The sequence below is a fragment of the Anomaloglossus baeobatrachus genome, unplaced genomic scaffold (assembly GCF_048569485.1).
Source record: "Anomaloglossus baeobatrachus isolate aAnoBae1 unplaced genomic scaffold, aAnoBae1.hap1 Scaffold_186, whole genome shotgun sequence".
NCBI lineage: Eukaryota > Metazoa > Chordata > Amphibia > Anura > Aromobatidae > Anomaloglossus > Anomaloglossus baeobatrachus.
Window position 1 is genome coordinate 242,056 of NW_027441956.1, and position 17,772 is coordinate 259,827.

A 17,772-nucleotide genomic window follows, 5' to 3' on the forward strand; every position below is an offset into this window, starting at 1 on the left:
CCAGAAAAACGAACGAGGAAGGAAGCATCCTTGTTTCTTTTTCTCAAAGACCTTTTCTCCGGCCGAGAGGAACTACTCCATAGGGGATAGGGAGTTACTGGCGATGAAACTAGCATTCCAGGAATGGCGGCATCTCCTGGAGGGTGCGAAGCATCCATTTGAGGTATATTCTGACCACAAAAACCTCACATACCTCCAGACAGCACAACGCCTGAACCCAAGGCAGGCCCGTTGGTCTTTATTCTTCTCCCGGTTCCGCTTTATTATCCGCCACCTGGCCGGTGAGAAGAACGTACGGGCCGATGCCTTGTCACGTTGTATGGTTGTGTTGGAGGAGGACGAGGAGGAGCCTCGTCTTATACTACCCCCGGACAGCTTGAGGATGGTCACTCCCACTTCTTTGGACCAGGTGCCACCTGGCAAAACCCTCGTTCCCCCTGAACTACGGAACGAGGTGCTATCGTGGGCCCATGCCTCCAAGGTCGGGGGTCACTTTGGGGTCAAAAGGACCAGAGACCTGGTGACCAGGCATTATTGGTGGCCGAGACTACCCCAGGACGTACAGGAGTATGTGGGAGCCTGTATGTCGTGTGCTCGGAATAAGCCGTCTCGGCAGAGACCGGCAGGTCTTCTTCACCCACTGCCAGTGCCGGATCGTCCCTGGGAAGTGGTAGGGATGGACTTCCTGGGAGATCTGCCCAAGTCAGCAGGGCACAAGGTCGTATGGGTCATCACGGACCACTTCTCTAAAATGGTCCACTTGGTGCCTCTCCCACGACTCCCGACGTCACGTGCTCTCGCCACCTTGTTCATTCGGCATGTATTTAGGTTGCATGGCATGCCTGACAAGGTGGTGAGTGACCGGGGTCCCCAGTTCGCGTCTCGCTTCTGGAGAGAGCTCTGTAAGCTCCTGCAGATAGAGCTGAACATCTCCTCCGCATACCATCCCGAGACCAATGGACTAGTGGAGAGGACTAATCAAACCTTGGTAACTTACCTCCGCCATTTTATCTCCGCGCATCACGACAACTGGGCTAACCTCCTTCCTTGGGCCGAATTTGCCATTAACAATTCGGTCCATGAATCCTCTGGCCAGACTCCGTTCCTACTCAATAACGGACAACATCCCAGAATCCCGGTTCCGATGCCCATTACGTCACCCGATACTAGAGTGGAGGATTGGGCGACCAAGGCCCGGGAGATCTGGGATGACACCCAAGAGGCTCTTAAGAGGGCTAAAGACCGGATGGTGACAACGGCTGATGTCCGCCGTCGCCCTGCACCATCCTTCGCCCCTGGTGACCTAGTATGGCTGTCCTCTAAGAATGTTAACCTACGGGTACAGGCAGCCAAATTCGCCCCTAGGTATCTGGGTCCGTTTAAGGTACTACAGCAGGTAAACCCGGTGGCATACCGACTCCAGCTCCCTCCACGCTGGGCTATAGCCAACACCTTTCACGTGTCCCTCCTGAAACCCGTACGACTTAATAAATTCTCGGGGTCCCTGCCGGCTCAAACAGACTCCCCGTCCAACGACCCTGAGGTGGCAAAAATTGTGGAGACAAAAGTCATACAGGGCAAGAGGTACTTCCTCGTGGAGTGGGCCGGTCGTGGTCCGGAGCATAGATCCTGGGAGTTGGAGGATCATATCCGCGCCCCGGGGTTGATAGCGGCCTTCGAGCACGGGCAGGGGGGGGCCTAGACGGGGGGGTAATGTTACACCTCGTGGCTCTCCTGTGGCAAGGAATGAGACAGTCTCCTTGCCTGCCACGAGCGCTCCTGCTCAACAGCGCCGAAGGTCTGCCAGACTGCGCAGAGTGCAGGAGAAACCTCCTCAGAGAGGCAGCACGAGAGTGACACCTAGTGGTACTCCTGTTGCAAGAGATGAGGCGGTCTCCCATTCCTTGCCTGCCGCAGCTCCTCCTGCTCAGCAGCCTCGAAGGTCTGTGAGGTTGCGCAATGTGCAGAGGTTTGCTGTTCAGGGAAGCAGTGAGACTCCCGTTATCTCTACACATTATGAGACCGAGGATCCCGCCTCTATTTCCCAGAGGCAGGAGGGTGAGCATGTGCTATGCTTGGTGGATCCTGATTCGCCCACTGACGTCACACGGCTTGATGACAAGGCTGGTGACGTGGTGAATCCTGACTGGCCAGGCTGGGATGTCGTGGATCCTGATTGGGTCAAATCCGTCATCTCCGCCTCGCGCCCGCCCTTGGCTGGAGCTACACCTCCTTAAAAGCTCCTCCTGCCATCATGGCGGCGCGCGACCGTCCTTCTATGTTTGGATGTCTGGCAGCGTGCTGCCACGCCACTGCTCAGGCATTATCGTCTTCTGTGGGCTTGGCCCTTGCTGCTTAGGCAGCACCTGGTTTGCAGGCCGTGTCCCTGCCTTGCTGCTCCGGCAGTAGCTCCTTTGACAGGCCGTGTTCCTGTTCCAGGTGAGCTCCTCGAGTCTCCACCGGACTCACCTGGTTATCGAAAGCACACGTGCGTGGGCACCTCTGTGCTACCCTCGTGCCATATTCTCGTGACTTCCACTGGCACACGTGCGTGGGCACCTCTGTGCTTCCCCGTGCAACAGGTACACCGAGCCGTGTGATCCCTGCCATACAAGGGCAGACCGGTGTACATAGATCGTCTGTGACATTCCAGACGATCGCTAGCAGCAACCCGCTCACTCTTCACCCACCATAGCAGCGGTCCCTTACACCGCACAGTGGACCTTGACCGGCGGAGGCTGTCCATTCCCCATCTTGGCACGCTTCCCCGGGTCCCCCTCGTAACAGTTGTCCAGTCGAGAATGACAAGTCTGCAGTCACTTCGTGTGTCCCTCTGTATGACTGCACATTTGTGAATCCTCCCAGTGCACTCACTGTGTGCTACGAGGATTCTCCGGTGTCTGCACCGGGAACGGCGGTCAAGTATGCGATATGCAGAGTCCAAGCTAGAACCAGTCTAGGGGGCGCCACCTCGCTCAATATAAGTGCATTAAGTGAGGCCGTACCCACTAGACAAGTTCTGACTGCGAGTCTGCATATCGCATACTTGACCATTGTAAGTGCACTGGGAGGATTCACAAGTCTGCAGTCATAGAGTCACACAGACTGACTGCAGACTTGTCATTCTAGACTGGACAACCCTTTTAAGCTAAACTGTGTGTGATTTTTGTAGGGGAATCGTCACTTATATATATGTTTATTTATGTAAATGGTAAAATCATTTCACCCGACAAACAAACATTTTGCTTATGCATCGGGTGATCTGACAGCCGGTTTAGATAGATCAATCGGTTTCCGATTATTGGAAGCGTTGTAAATGCACCTTAAAGAGTAACTAAACTGTCGCGAGAAATTTTAGTTTTATGCCCAATAATTCTGAGCAGATTGGTGGGAATCTGGTCCTGAGACCCCCAACCACAGCTGAAAAGCTCGGGGGACAGAAGAAGAAGCGTTGAGACGTGAAACACGTGTCGGGATGCTGGTCCCCACGTGCACCCCTGGTCCTATGATTACTAAATAGTAAGTTTTTACACTGTAATTGACTGTTTTGGCATGGCTATTTAACTAGGGCAAATTTCTGCACCTGCCTTTTTCCTCTGCCTTGTATACAGCATGACTTACCCATCCTATCATTTAAACATCTATCCAGGGGCACGTGGGGTCTTTTCTATTTCTCCTCTGCACTCTATATACCCGTTGATCCTTGTTTGTCTGATTTATACTATCTTGAAGCATTGTTATAATAAATATTTATATTGCATGAATTTTGGCTTCATGAGATGGCTATTTCACTAGCTTGCAAAATTTAAAGACTTCTTTTTTTGTTCTGTGTTTTGATGTTCCTTGAAGTTGTTGCTTGACACATGATATGAGATTCAGGTCAGGTCCCTGTTTTCTTGTTCTTTATAATTTATTACATCTGTGAATCTATTGAGTTTTCAGGTGGAGGACAGGTTAGGAAACACTGGCATCTTCTTTTAAATTGAAATTGTATGAAGTGCTGGTCAGCAACTTCCTGGTGGCAGCAGCCTGAAAATTGTTCAGTTACTGGTTTTAACCACTTAAGGCTACTTTACACACTGCGATATCGGTCCCGATATCGCTAGCGTGGGTACCCGCCCCTATCTGTTGTGCGACACGGGCAAATCGCTGCCCGTGGCGCACAACATCGCGCAGATGCGTCACACGTACTTACCTGCCCGGCGACGTCGCTGTGACCGGCGAACCGCCTCCTTTCTAATGGGGCGGTTCGTTCGGCGTCACAGCAACGTCACTGAGCGGCCGCCCAGTAGAAGCGGAGGGGCGGAGATGAGCGGGACGTAACATCCCGCCCACCGCCTTCCTTCCTCATAGCGGCCGGGAGGCAGGTAAGGAGAGGTTCCCCGTTCCTGCGGCATCACACATAGCGATGTGTGCTGCCGCAGGAGCGCCGAACTACATCGTTACTGCTGCAGTAACGATAATCGAGAATGGACCCCCACGTCACCGATGAGCGATTTTGCACGTTTTTGCAACGATGCAAAATCGCTCATCGGTGTCACACGCAGCAACATCGCTAATGCGGTCGGATGTGCGTCATAAATTCCGTGACCCCAACGACTATGCATTAGCGATGTCGCAGCGTGTAAAGCCCCCTTTAGTATCTTTGAAAACCTGAAGCTGTTAAAATAAGCTAAATAAAACTGAAGGTATGTGCGGCAAGTGCTGATTTCATTCTTCTAGCGTTTAGCACTTTTTCAAGTGTGTTACAGAGTAGATCCGCATTAAATAGATGTCGTGCGCCCATAATCATAGCGTGAGTTGTCAGTAAGGGGCGCGACCACTTAAAGTGCCAAGGGCAGCACGAAGGCCAAATACAGCCCTGTCTGTAATGTGTACAGGCTCAGAGTGACCCACTAACCCTGACAAATAGTAGAATAATAGCTCCAACCTAAAAAAGCGTGAAAAGCTCGACCAGTGATATAATAACAAAACACCAGAAATCATCACACGGGCTGACAAGAAAGAGGTTCTAGAAAGATAGAGGATCTATGACCTTCCATGTAATGCCGGGGAGGCCGCGGAGTCACTAACAGCCGGAGGTCAGGAGGAAGGGAGACGACTAGTGGGGGCCACTATAGAAGGATTCACAGGGGTAAAACAGCAAATACAATGATTTATACATCTCATGCTCATCACCAGCTTTATTACATGAGAACACGTTGTGTGAAATGTCCGTGACCAACAGAAGAACAATAGTCAAAATATTCTTTAAAAGGGTTGGCCGTTACTTTATACTGTTCATGAGCAGTAACTGCCATACATAAGCTCTTCTGTAAATACTTTCCCAAATCCAGCTACAAAATGATCTGTTCTTCTGATCACATGATCTCTGCCTGAGAATCTCCTGACTGCCTGTGATGGTATATTATATACTGTGTGTATATATTATATATATATATATATATATGTACACACACACACACACACACACACACTACAGTTCAAACGTTTGGGGTCACTTAGATATTTCCTTATTTTTGAAAGAATACCCTTTTTTGTCAATGAAGCCAACATTAAATTAAACAGAAATCTACTCTATACATTGTTAATGTGGTAAATGACTATTCTAGCTACAAACATCTGGTTTTTAATGCAATATCTACATAGGTGTATAGAGGCCCATTTCTAACAACCACCACTCCAGTGTTCTAATGATATGTTGTGTTTGCTGTGTTAGAAGGCTAATGGATGTTTAGAAATCCCTTGAAAACCCTTAGGGTATGTGCGCACGTTGCTTTTTACCTGCTTTTTACCTGCTTTTTTGCTGCTTTTTCTTCTGCGCTGTTTAATGCCAAAATGGATGTGTTCTTCTATTCAAGCAAAGTCTATGGGAATTTGGGTTTCTTGTTCACACTATGTTGTTCAAAATGCTGCCTTTTTGTGGCAGAACTTTGGTCAAAAACTCAGCTTTGCAGTGCAAAACCCAAATGGCAAAAACAATTGACATGTTGCTTCTTTGAAAAGCTGAGTTTTTGACCAAAGTTCTGCCTCAAAAAGGCAGCATTTTGAACAACATAGTGTGAACAAGAAACCCAAATTCCCATAGACTTTGCTTGAATAGAAGAACACATCCATTTTGGCATTAAACAGCGCAGAAGAAAAAGCAGCAAAAAAGCAGGTAAAAAGCAGGTAAAAAGCAACGTGCGCACATACCCTTATGCAAGTATGTTAGCACAGCTGAAAACAGTTATGCTGATTAGTGAAGCTATAAAACTGACCTACCTTGAGCTAGCTGAGAATCTGGAGCATTACATTTGTTGGTTCCATTAAGCCCTTCACGACCGGCCAATTTTGCGCTGGGTTTTTTTTTCCACCATTCTTCTTCTGAGACACGTAACTTTTTTTTTTCAGTCAATATGGTCATGTGAGGGCTTGTTTTTTGCGAAACGAGCTGTACTTTTAAAAGAAACCATGAGTTTTACCATATAGTGCACTGGAAAACAGCAAACAAATTCCAAATGCGGAAAAATTGCAAAAAAAAGTGCGATGGCACGATTGTTTTTGAGATAATTAATTGACTGTGTTCACTATACAGTAAAACTGATGTGTCATTGTGATGCCTCAGGTCAGTGCAAATTCGTAGACACCAAACATGTATAGGTTTACTTTTATTTAAGGGGTTAGAAAAAATCAGAAGTTTGTCCGAAAAAAGTGGCGCACGTTTTACACCATATTCCGTGACCCGTAGCGTTCTCAATTTTCGGGATCTATGGCTAAGTGACAGCTTATTTTTTCTGTCTCGAGCTGACATTTTTAACGGTACCACTTTTGCACAGATGTTACATTTTGATTGCCTGTTATTGCATTTAGCGCAAAATTTGTGGCGACCAAAAAACATAATTTTGGTGTTTGGAATTTTTTTTTACGCTACGCCATTTCCGATCAGATTAATTAACTTTATATTTTGATAGATCGGGCATTTCTGTACGCGGCAATACCAAATGTGTGTAACTTTTTTTAACCCTTTAATTTTCAGTGTGGGTGAAAGGGGGGTGATTTGAAGTTTTAGGTTTTTGTAGTTTTTTTTAAAAGTGTGCGGTTCTCAGCCGGGTGAAACAATAAGTGACTCATGTGAGCTACAGGAGTCATCACATGACCCTGTGCTACCATGACAACCACCGGAAGTCACGTGATCACGTTTGGCCTGTAAGTACACGTTTACCGCGATCACCATTATAATGGCGCTGTCACATATTGACAGCGCCATTTAAGGGGTTAAACGGCACGGGCAGATAGCGATTCCACTCCTACCTAGCAGGCACACATGTTAGCTGTATAAATCAGCTGAAATGTGCAGCGATCTCCCGCTACTGCCGGCGGGAGACCCTATGACCTCTAGGACGTAATTTTACGGCCCGCGGTCGTTATGGGGTTAAACTCTCAAAATGGCCAGAAAAAAAGAATTTTCATGTGAAACTCGACAGTCTATTCTTGTTCTTAGAAATGAAGATGATTTCATGCGAGAAATTGCCAAGAAACTGAAGATTTCCTACAACGGTGTGTACTACTCCCTTCAGAGGAGAGCACAAACAGGTTCTAACCAGAGTAGAAAGAAAAGTGGGAGGCCGTGCTGCACAACTTCGCAACAAGACAAGTACATTAGAGTCTCTAGTTTCAGAAATCGACGCCTCACAGGTCCTCAACTGGCAGCTTCATTAAATAGTACCTGCAAAACGCCATTGTCAACGTCTACAGTGAAGAGGCGACTCCAAGATGCTGGCCTTCAGGGCAGAGTGGCAAAGATAAAACCATATCTAAGACTGGCTAAGGAAAGGAAAAGATTAATATGGGCAAAAGAACACAAACATTGGACAGAGGAAGATTGGAAAAAAGTGTTATGGACAGACGAATTGAGGTTTGAGGTGTTTGGATCACACAGAAGAACATTTATGAGATGCAGAACTGAAAAGATGCTGGAAGAGGTCCTGACACCATCTGTCAAGCATGGTGGAGGTAATGTGATGGTCTGGGGTTGCTTTGCTGCTGGTAAAGTGGGAGATTTGTACAAGGGAAAAGGGATTTTGAATAAGGAAGGCTATCACTCTATTTTGCAATGCCATGCCATACCCTGTGGACAGCGCTTGATTAGAGCTAATTTCATCCTACAACAGGACAATGACCCAAATCACACCTCCAAATTATGCATGAACAATTTAGGGAAGAAGCAGGCAGCTGGTATTCTATCTGTAACATAAGGTGTTTGGAGGCGGTCACCTGACGGCATCAGCTGATCATTTAAGGCCAGCAGTGCAGGTTGGCTTTTTACCACCCAGCCAGTTTAAACATCAGCTGATGCTGTCAGGTGACCGCATCAGCTGATTACCGGCAGATCCTGGAGTGATTGGACGGGAGTCTGTAGACAGGTGAGTATAGTTTTTTTTTTCTAATGATGCATCAGCTGATTGTATAAACGGCTTTTAAACAACCAGGTGATGTCATGTGATTCAGGTCCTTGAACCTCACACTCATCTGATCGCTTTGCCTTACTCCTGGCAAACAGATCAGATGATATTGGATCCGGATTGGACATCGTGGGACCCTCGACCCAGGACTACGGCGGAGAGGGGAGGGGAGATTTAGTTCAATAAAGATGGCGTCACTAATTGTGCTGTGTTTTATTTCTAAAAAAAATATTTTTCTGTGTGTTGTGTTTTTTTATCTTTACTAGAAATTCATGGTGGCCATGTCTACTATTGGCGTGACACCATGAATTCCGGGCTTAGGGCCAGCTGATAATACACAGCTGTCCGGAACCCCATTATTACCCAGCGAGCCAGCCGGCACCAGGGTCGCTGGAAAAGTTGGATACAGCGCCAGAAGATGGCGCTTCTATGAACGCGCCATTTTCTGGGGTGGCTGCGGACTGCAATTCGCAGTGGGGGGCCCAGAAAGCTTGGGCCACCCTGTAATGAGGATTCCAGTCTCCAGCTGCCTAGTCTTACATGACTGTACACAAAAATTGGGCAAAGCCCACGTAGTTTTTTTTTTTTTAATTATTTAATGAAATTTATGAAATAATTAAAAAATGGGCTTCCCTATATTTTTAATGCCCAGCTGTGTACAAATAGGTAGCTGGGGGGTTGGGAGCAGCCCATACCTGCTTGCTGTACCTGGCTGGCATACAAAAATATGGTGAAGCCCATTTCGATTTTTTTTATTTTTTTTTTTAAATAATTAAAAAAAAAACAAAACACATAACCCTAACCCAAAGGTTAGGGGTAAAAATAAATGTGTGTGCTACCGCTGCATTTTCTATTGCTAAGGCTAACCCAAGCAGCTACTGGCTGCTAACCCCCACTGCTTGGTGTTATCTTCACTGGCAATGTTTCCATCCAGGGAAGCCCTTAAAGTTTTTTTCCAAAAAAGTAAAAAAAAAAAAAAAAGACATGGGCTTTGCTATATTTTTGTATGCTAGCCAGGTACAGCAGACAGCTACGGGCTATCCCCAACCCCCAGATGCCTATTTGTACCCAACTGGGAACCAAAAATATAAGGAAGCCCTTTTTTAATTATTTCATGAATTTCTCGATTTTTTTGTTTTTATTTTACTCACTTATTGTCATGTTGACTATTGGATAATGGGGAACCAGGGCACCTGAGCTGAAACTAGGAGTCTTTATGCTATCCCTAATCTCAGGGATACGCCTGATGGTAGACAGGCATGAGTTTCCTTCCTGTCTCTGCTCCTGACCGTTTCTGATCCGATTCCCCCTCCCCCCAGCACATGAGAGTGATGAAACCCACAGATAAAGTCAGACAAGACAAAACTACAACTGTCTCCAAGCATGCACACACAAAGGTAAAGACAATAAGAGATGTAAACTCGGGACTACAGAACAGGAGAAGGACTTAGGTATTCTCATTACAAATAAGCTGAGCAGCAGCACTCAATGTCAAGCAGCAACTGCAAAAGCAAACAAGATTTTAGGGTGTATAAAAAGAGAGATTAGATCCTGTGATCCCAACGTATTGTTACCCCTCTATAAATCACTTGTAAGGCCACATCTAGAATATGGGATCCAGTTTTGGGCTCCACATTTTAAAAAGGACATTCAGAAGTTACAGCCAGTTTAAAGGCAGTTAACTAGACTATTACAAGGACTGGAGGCCTCCCATATGATGACAGGTTGATAAAGTTAGATTGATTTAGCTTAGAAAAAAGACGTCTCAGAGATCTAATTTATACAACCCCTGGCAAAAAATTATGGAATCACCTGGCTCTGACGATGTTCATTCAGTTGTTTAGTTTTGTTTATAAAAAGCAAATCACAGACAGCACAAACTAAATTCATTTCAAATGGCAACTTTCTGGCATTAAGAAACACTAAAAAAAAATCATGAAAACATAATGTGCAGCCAGTAACGGTTACTTTTCAAGACCAAACAGGGTAAAAAATTATGGAATCTCTCAATTATGAGGAAATTATGGAATCATTAAAAACAAACAAAAAGACACTCCAATACATCACTAGTATTTTCTGGCACCACCTCTGGCTTTTATAACAGTTTGCAGTCTCTGAGGCATGGACTTAATGAGTGACAAACAGTCTCTTCATCAATCTAGCTCCAACTTTCTCTGATTGCTGTTGCCAGATCAGCTTTGCAGGTTGGAGCCTTGTCATGGACCATTTTCTTCAACTTCCACCAAAGATTTTGGTGTGGGGATCCACACAGAGGAAATGCTCCAGAAAAATAGATCAGTAATAACGTTCTGTCTCCAATGGCAATTTAGTAGTGGAATTAAGAGGATCAATGTCCCAGATTTCAATAAAAAATATTTATTAAAATTAATAAAATACAATGCATTTCGGCTGTGAACCAGCCTTCTTCAGGCATATAACTCAATTTATTTATTTTACTTATCTAGCGCCGTTAACTCTGCAGGTTTACAAACATTATCACCATTGTTCCCAAAGGAAACAAGGAAAGGACCCCCTAGAGACAGGCTCCTATAGACTTATTTCACTAATTGACCAACACCAAAATATTATGTCTAAAATAATGGCTGAACATTTGGCAGGGGTGCTTCCTCAGTTGGTGAAACTGGCTCAGGTGGGGTTTGCTAAAGGGAGGGCTGCAGTTAAGAACATAAGGAAGGTTTTGACAGTGTTGGACGAGGTAGGATGACAGCAACACTCAGGTGACAGACCAGCTCTCCTAACTCTAGATGCAGAGAAAACATTTGATAACGTCAGTTGCGAATGGTTGGGGGCGACACTGGACACTTTCAATTTAAAAGGCAAATTTAGAACATACTTGGACGGAGTATATAACAGCCATACAGCCAGAATACATACTCCTGGATTCCTCTCTGCTCCTTTTCACCTACACAAAGGGACCAGACAGGGCTGCCCAATGTCGCCATTGCTATTTAACCTGGCCATGGAACCCTTTGCTAGATATGTGGAGGAGACTGATCTATTTGACGGAATTAAAGTAGGCAAGGATATAGTCAAAATTGCTCTTTTTGCAGATTACATCATATTGTTCCTGTCACGACCACTAGCACAGTTAGGGGATATTTTTTATTTTATTCAGAAATTTGGATAATAATAATTAAAAAAAACGGCTTGCGGTCCCCCCAATTTTAATACCAGCTAGATAAAGCCATACGGCTGAAGGCTGGTATTCTCAGGATGGGGAGCTCCACGTTATGGGGAGCCCCCCAGCCTAACAATATCAGTCAGCAGCCGGCCAGAATTGCCGCATACATTAGATGCGACAGTTCTGGGACTGTACCCGGCTCTTCCCGATTTACCCTAGTGCGTTGGCAAATCGGGGTAATAAGGAGTTAATGGCAGCCCATAGCTGCCACTAAATCCTAGATTAATCATGTCAGGCATCTCCCCGAGATTCCTTCCATGATTAATCTGTAAATTACAGTTAAAAAACACACATACACGAAAAATCCTTTATTAGAAATAAAAAACACTAACAAAGTCCCTCATCACCAATTTATTAACCCCGACAAACCCTCCATGTCCGGCGTACTCCACAGTCCTCCAGCGTCGCATCCAGCTGTGCTGCATGAAGGTGACAGGAGCTGCAGAATACACCACCGCTCCTGTCAGCTTCACACAGCAACTGAAGACAGCCGCGCGATCAGCTGAGCTGTCACTGAGGTTACCTGGATCTAGCGGTGGATGCAGCGGTGGCCGCGGGTAACCTCAGTGACAGCTCAGCTGATCGCGCTACTCACCGCCGCATCGGTCAGCTCCACACAGCAACTGAGGTGAGTATCGCGATCAGCTGAGCTGTCACTGAGGTTACCTGGATCTAGCGGTGGATGCAGCGGTGGCCGCGGGTAACCTCAGTGACAGCTCAGCTGATCGCGCTACTCACCGCCGCTCCGGTCAGCTCCACGCAGCAACTGAGGTGAGTATAGCGATCAGCTGAGCTGTCACTGAGGTTAATCGCGGCCACCGCTGGATCCAGCGGTGGCCGTGAGTTACCTGACTGACAGCAGCTGATCGCGCTACTCACCTCAGTTGCTGTGTGAAGCTGACCGGAGCGGCGGTGTATTCTGCAGCTCCTGTCACCTGCATGCAGCAGAGCTGGACGCGACGCTGGAGGTCCGTGGATTACGCCGGGCATGGAGGGCTTTGTCGGGGTTAATAAATTGGTGATGAGGGACTTTGTTATTGTTTTTTATTTCTAATAAAGGATTTTTTCGGGTGTGTGTATTTTTTAACTGTAATTTACAGATTAATCATGGAAGGAATCTCGGGGAGACGCCTGACATGATTAATCTAGGATTTAGTGGCAGCTATGGGCTGCCATTAACTCCTTATTACCCCGATTTGCCAACGCACTAGGGTAAATCGGGAAGAGCCGGGTACAGTCCCAGAACTGTCGTATATAATGTGTGCGGCAATTCTGGGCGGCTGCTGACTGATATTGTTAGGCTGGGGGGCTCCCCATAACATGGGGCTCCCCATCCTGAGAATACCAGCCTTCAGCTGTATGGCTTTATCTGGCTGGTATTAAAATTGGGGGGACCGCACGCCGTTTTTTTTAATTATTTATTTATTTTACTGCACAGTATAGACACGCTCACCGGCTGCTGTGATTGGGTGCAGTGAGACACCTGTCACTCAGCGTGGGGGCGTGTCTCACTGCAACCAATCATAGGCGCCTGTGGGCGGGGAAAGCAGGGAATATGAGATGGCTGTGTGCAGAGCACAGCGTGCCCGCCGGTATAAAGGCTCGGTCACGCTGTGCGGGCCGGCCAATCACTGCAATTCCACAACTAACAGGGCTGTGGCATAGCAGTGGTCTGCCAGCCAATCCCTGCATGAGGGCTGGCTCTCAAAAGAGCGCCAACATGCAGGGATGATGACCACGAGAACAGCACGAGTATCGCGAAATTATTCGGTACCCGCCGAGTAGCCCGAGTACAGTGATACTCGTGCGAGTACCGAGTAGTAACAAGCATACTCGCTCATCACTAATAGTCACTAAATGACAGACTGACTATTTATTATATGAAAGGTTTTTTTGAGGAAGTTTGCAACAATGATATAGGTATCAAAATATTTAGTAATTATCCAGTCTGTTCAATCACTGTTTCAGATCTCCTGATTCGTAAAGTCTATAGTGTCGGAAATACATCAATTCCAAAATCAGACCATCATTCAAATGTAAATCAGTGTTATTTCTCAGATTATAGTCTGTCACTAAAATATTGATGTGAGAAGGTTCAGATAACCGGCAAGCTGGCGAAACTAACGCACCTAGATTGCAAGTTCACTCAGTCACTGAATAAGGCCCCTTTCACACGTCAGTGATTCTGGGACGTTTGTGCTTTTTTTTAAACGTACCAGAATCACTGACATACGCAGACCCATTATAATGAATGGGTCTGCTCACACGTCAGTGATTTGTCACTGCACGTGTCTCCGTGCGGCGTACCCGCGTGTGCGTGATTGCTGCACGGAGACATGTCCATTTTTTTCTGGCATCACTGATGTTCCACGGACCACGCAGTGGTGTGGTCCGTGAAACACGTGCCAGAAAAAAACGTACTTTTAAAATAAAAAAACATTTTAACTCACCCGGCGTCCAGCGATGTCCTCTGCAGCCCGTGCAGCTTGCTCCTTCTATGCCGGCTGATTACTGTCGCGCATATTCATTATGCGCGACACAGCCGACCCGGAAGCAGCTGCTGCAGGGGTCACCGCCGGCCGGATGCTGCGTCGCGGGAGTGATCAGCACCATGGACAGCGGGAGCGGGCACAGGTGAGTGAATCTCTAAGTGCAATCACGGGCCACGGAGAACGGAGCCCGGATTGCACTTAGACAACCCACGTGTGCCGTGATTTTCGGCACACGCAGGGACATGTGCGTGTTTTACACGCCAGTGAAAAACGTCACTGTTTTTCACTGACGTGTGAAACGGGCCTAAGGCTGTTTATACAAATACTTCTCAAAAACGGGAGATGCATGGATCAAAAAATGCTCGTCAGTAAGATGCAGAAAAATCTCCTTATAGGCACAGTACCGCCATTAAGTAAATACAACTAGTGCATATCCGATAGACACTATCTATGTCTCTTGTTAAAACTATTTGTACAGGTGGTTAGCATAAGCGGTAATGCAAGGATCTAAAAATGTTCCTCATACGTTGGATAGAATATAGAAAATCTTTTATAGATGCAGTACCGCTGGTGTAATCTAAATAGAAAATATCACTACGGCTAGTGCATATCCCACAATATACACAGAAAACTACCGGTATAATACCGCAAGTGTATAATATTGGTTTTAACTAAACATACCCATATAAAAGACGGGAATATTGTTCCATGCATCATATGGACCAGTTTGTATTGGTCAGATCCCGCTTGTCTATAGTAGCACACAATATCTCCAACCCAAATGACACATCTGTTGACAAATATATAAATTATCTAGAAATAGAATTGTATATATTAGAAACCTAAAACCAAAACAGCTAAAAACATAACCCCCCATAAAAAACCTCATCCCGAAAGGACGTCATAAACAAGGAATAAATGCATTTTGATAGACCTATGCTGCGGAAAAGGACATCGTACCCATAATAAACATTCTTTCATATACAGTTAGGTCCAGAAATATTTGGACAGTGACACAATTTTCGCGAGTTGGGCTCTGCATGCCACCACATTGGATTTGAAATGAAACCTCTACAACAGAATTCAAGTGCAGATTGTAACGTTTAATTTGAAGGCTTGAACAAAAATATCTGATAGAAATTGTAGGAATTGTACACATTACTTTACAAACACTCCACATTTTAGGAGGTCAAAAGTAATTGGACAAATAAACCAAACCCAAACAAAATATTTTTATTTTCAATATTTTGTTGCGAATCCTTTGGAGGCAATCACTGCCTTAAGTCTGGAACCCATGGACATCACCAAACGCTGGGTTTCCTCCTTCTTAATGCTTTGCCAGGCCTTTACAGCCGCAGCCTTCAGGTCTTGCTTGTTTGTGGGTCTTTCCGTCTTAAGTCTGGATTTGAGCAAGTGAAATGCATGCTCAATTGGGTTAAGATCTGGTGATTGACTTGGCCATTGCAGAATGTTCCACTTTTTAGCACTCATGAACTCCTGGGTAGCTTTGGCTGTATGCTTGGGGTCATTGTCCATCTGTACTATGAAGCGCCGTCCGATCAACTTTGCGGCATTTGGCTGAATCTGGGCTGAAAGTATATCCCGGTACACTTCAGAATTCATCCGGCTACTCTTGTCTGCTGTTATGTCATCAATAAACACAAGTGACCCAGTGCCATTGAAAGCCATGCATGCCCATGGCATCACGTTGCCTCCACCATGTTTTACAGAGGATGTGGTGTGCCTTGGATCATCTGCCGTTCCCTTTCTTCTCCAAACTTTTTTCTTCCCATCATTCTGGTACAGGTTGATCTTTGTCTCATCTGTCCATAGAATACTTTTCCAGAACTGAGCTGGCTTCATGAGGTGTTTTTCAGCAAATGTAACTCTGGCCTGTCTATTTTTGGAATTGATGAATGGTTTGCATCTAGATGTGAACCCTTTGTATTTACTTTCATGGAGTCTTCTCTTTACTGTTGACTTAGAGACAGATACACCTACTTCACTGAGAGTATTCTGGACTTCAGTTGATGCTGTGAACGGGTTCTTCTTCACCAAAGAAAGTATGCGGCGATCATCCACCACTGTTGTCATCCGTGGACGCCCAGGCCTTTTTGAGTTCCCAAGCTTACCAGTCAATTCCTTTTTTCTCAGAATGTACCCGACTGTTGATTTTGCTACTCCAAGCATGTCTGCGATCTCTCTGATGGATTATTTCTTTTATTTCAGCCTCAGGATGTTCTGCTTTACCTCAATTGAGAGTTCCTTAGACCGCATGTTGTCTGGTCACAGCAACAGCTTCCAAATGCAAAACCACACACCTCTAATCAACCCCAGACCTTTTAACTACTTCATTGATTACAGGTTAACGAGGGAGATGCCTTCAGAGTTAACTGCAGCTTTTAGAGTCACTTGTCCAATTACTTTTGGTCCCTTGAAAAAGAGGAGGCTATGCATTACAGAGCTATGATTCCTAAACCCTTTCTCCGATTTGGATGTGAAAACTCTCATATTGCAGCTGGGAGTGTGCACTTTCAGCCCATATTATATATATAATTGTATTTCTGAACATGTTTTTGTAAACAGCTAAAATAACAAAACTTGTGTCACTGTCCAAATATTTCTGGACCTAACTGTATATATATATACTGAATTGAATGTCCAATAGGACAGTAACCTTAATTTAGTCATAGGAAAGACCCAAACCCATTGTAATACTTATTGTATGTTCTGAGGATTTCGATAGCGTTAGGGCAATGACAACCAGAGACGAGTTCTGGGTACAAGATGTTTATAATATGTAACCACGGTAGATACACAACGGAACAAACACAGTAGAACAAACACACAAAATACCTTCCCGAAACGGAGCGAAGGGAATTCCCGGGACCACGCACCGGACTCCCCCAGGGAGACCACCAGAGCGAACCCCTATACAGGGACTGTCCAGCAATCACCCCGGAAGGCCTAAATGCGCAGCAGCCGGGACACAAGGGGCAAGTGGTAAGGTCCAGAAGTGTCCGTACGGGATGATAGTCCAGAGTGGTTACGAACCGGAGGGAAACCGGGCAGAGTGCTGACCGAAGATGGCAGACGGAATCCAGGCACAGCTTGAAGAAACCGGGTATGGTCCAGAGTCGGTCGGTAGTCTTTCAGGAGGATCCAGAGGCAATCAGGATTTGGAAGCAGCAAAGCAGGAGCACACAGCAAGCAGTATACTCAGGCACTGGACTAGGCTTAGAGGCGGCCTTTTAAGCAGCTGGACAGGAAGTAGGGCAACAGAACAGTAAACTCCATGTTAACTGAGGGCAAGCTCATTCAAAAGAGAACTGGAAAACCCGGAAACCTGACACCCATTACTCTCATTCAAGCCCCCATTAAGCTTGGGCCCAAGAGGGGGCAATTTGGGTCATCTATTGGCCAAGGTTGAATGCAAATAGATTTATCGCCTTGGTTCCATGACCCCTCAGGGCTTGAAGGAGAGTAATGGGTTTGTGTCTTTCCTGAATGACTAAATTAAGGTTACTGTCCTATTGGACATTCAATTCAGTATATAAAAAAGAATGTTTATTATGGGTACAATGTCCTTTTCCACAGCATAGGTTATCAAAATGCATTTATTCCTTGTTTATGA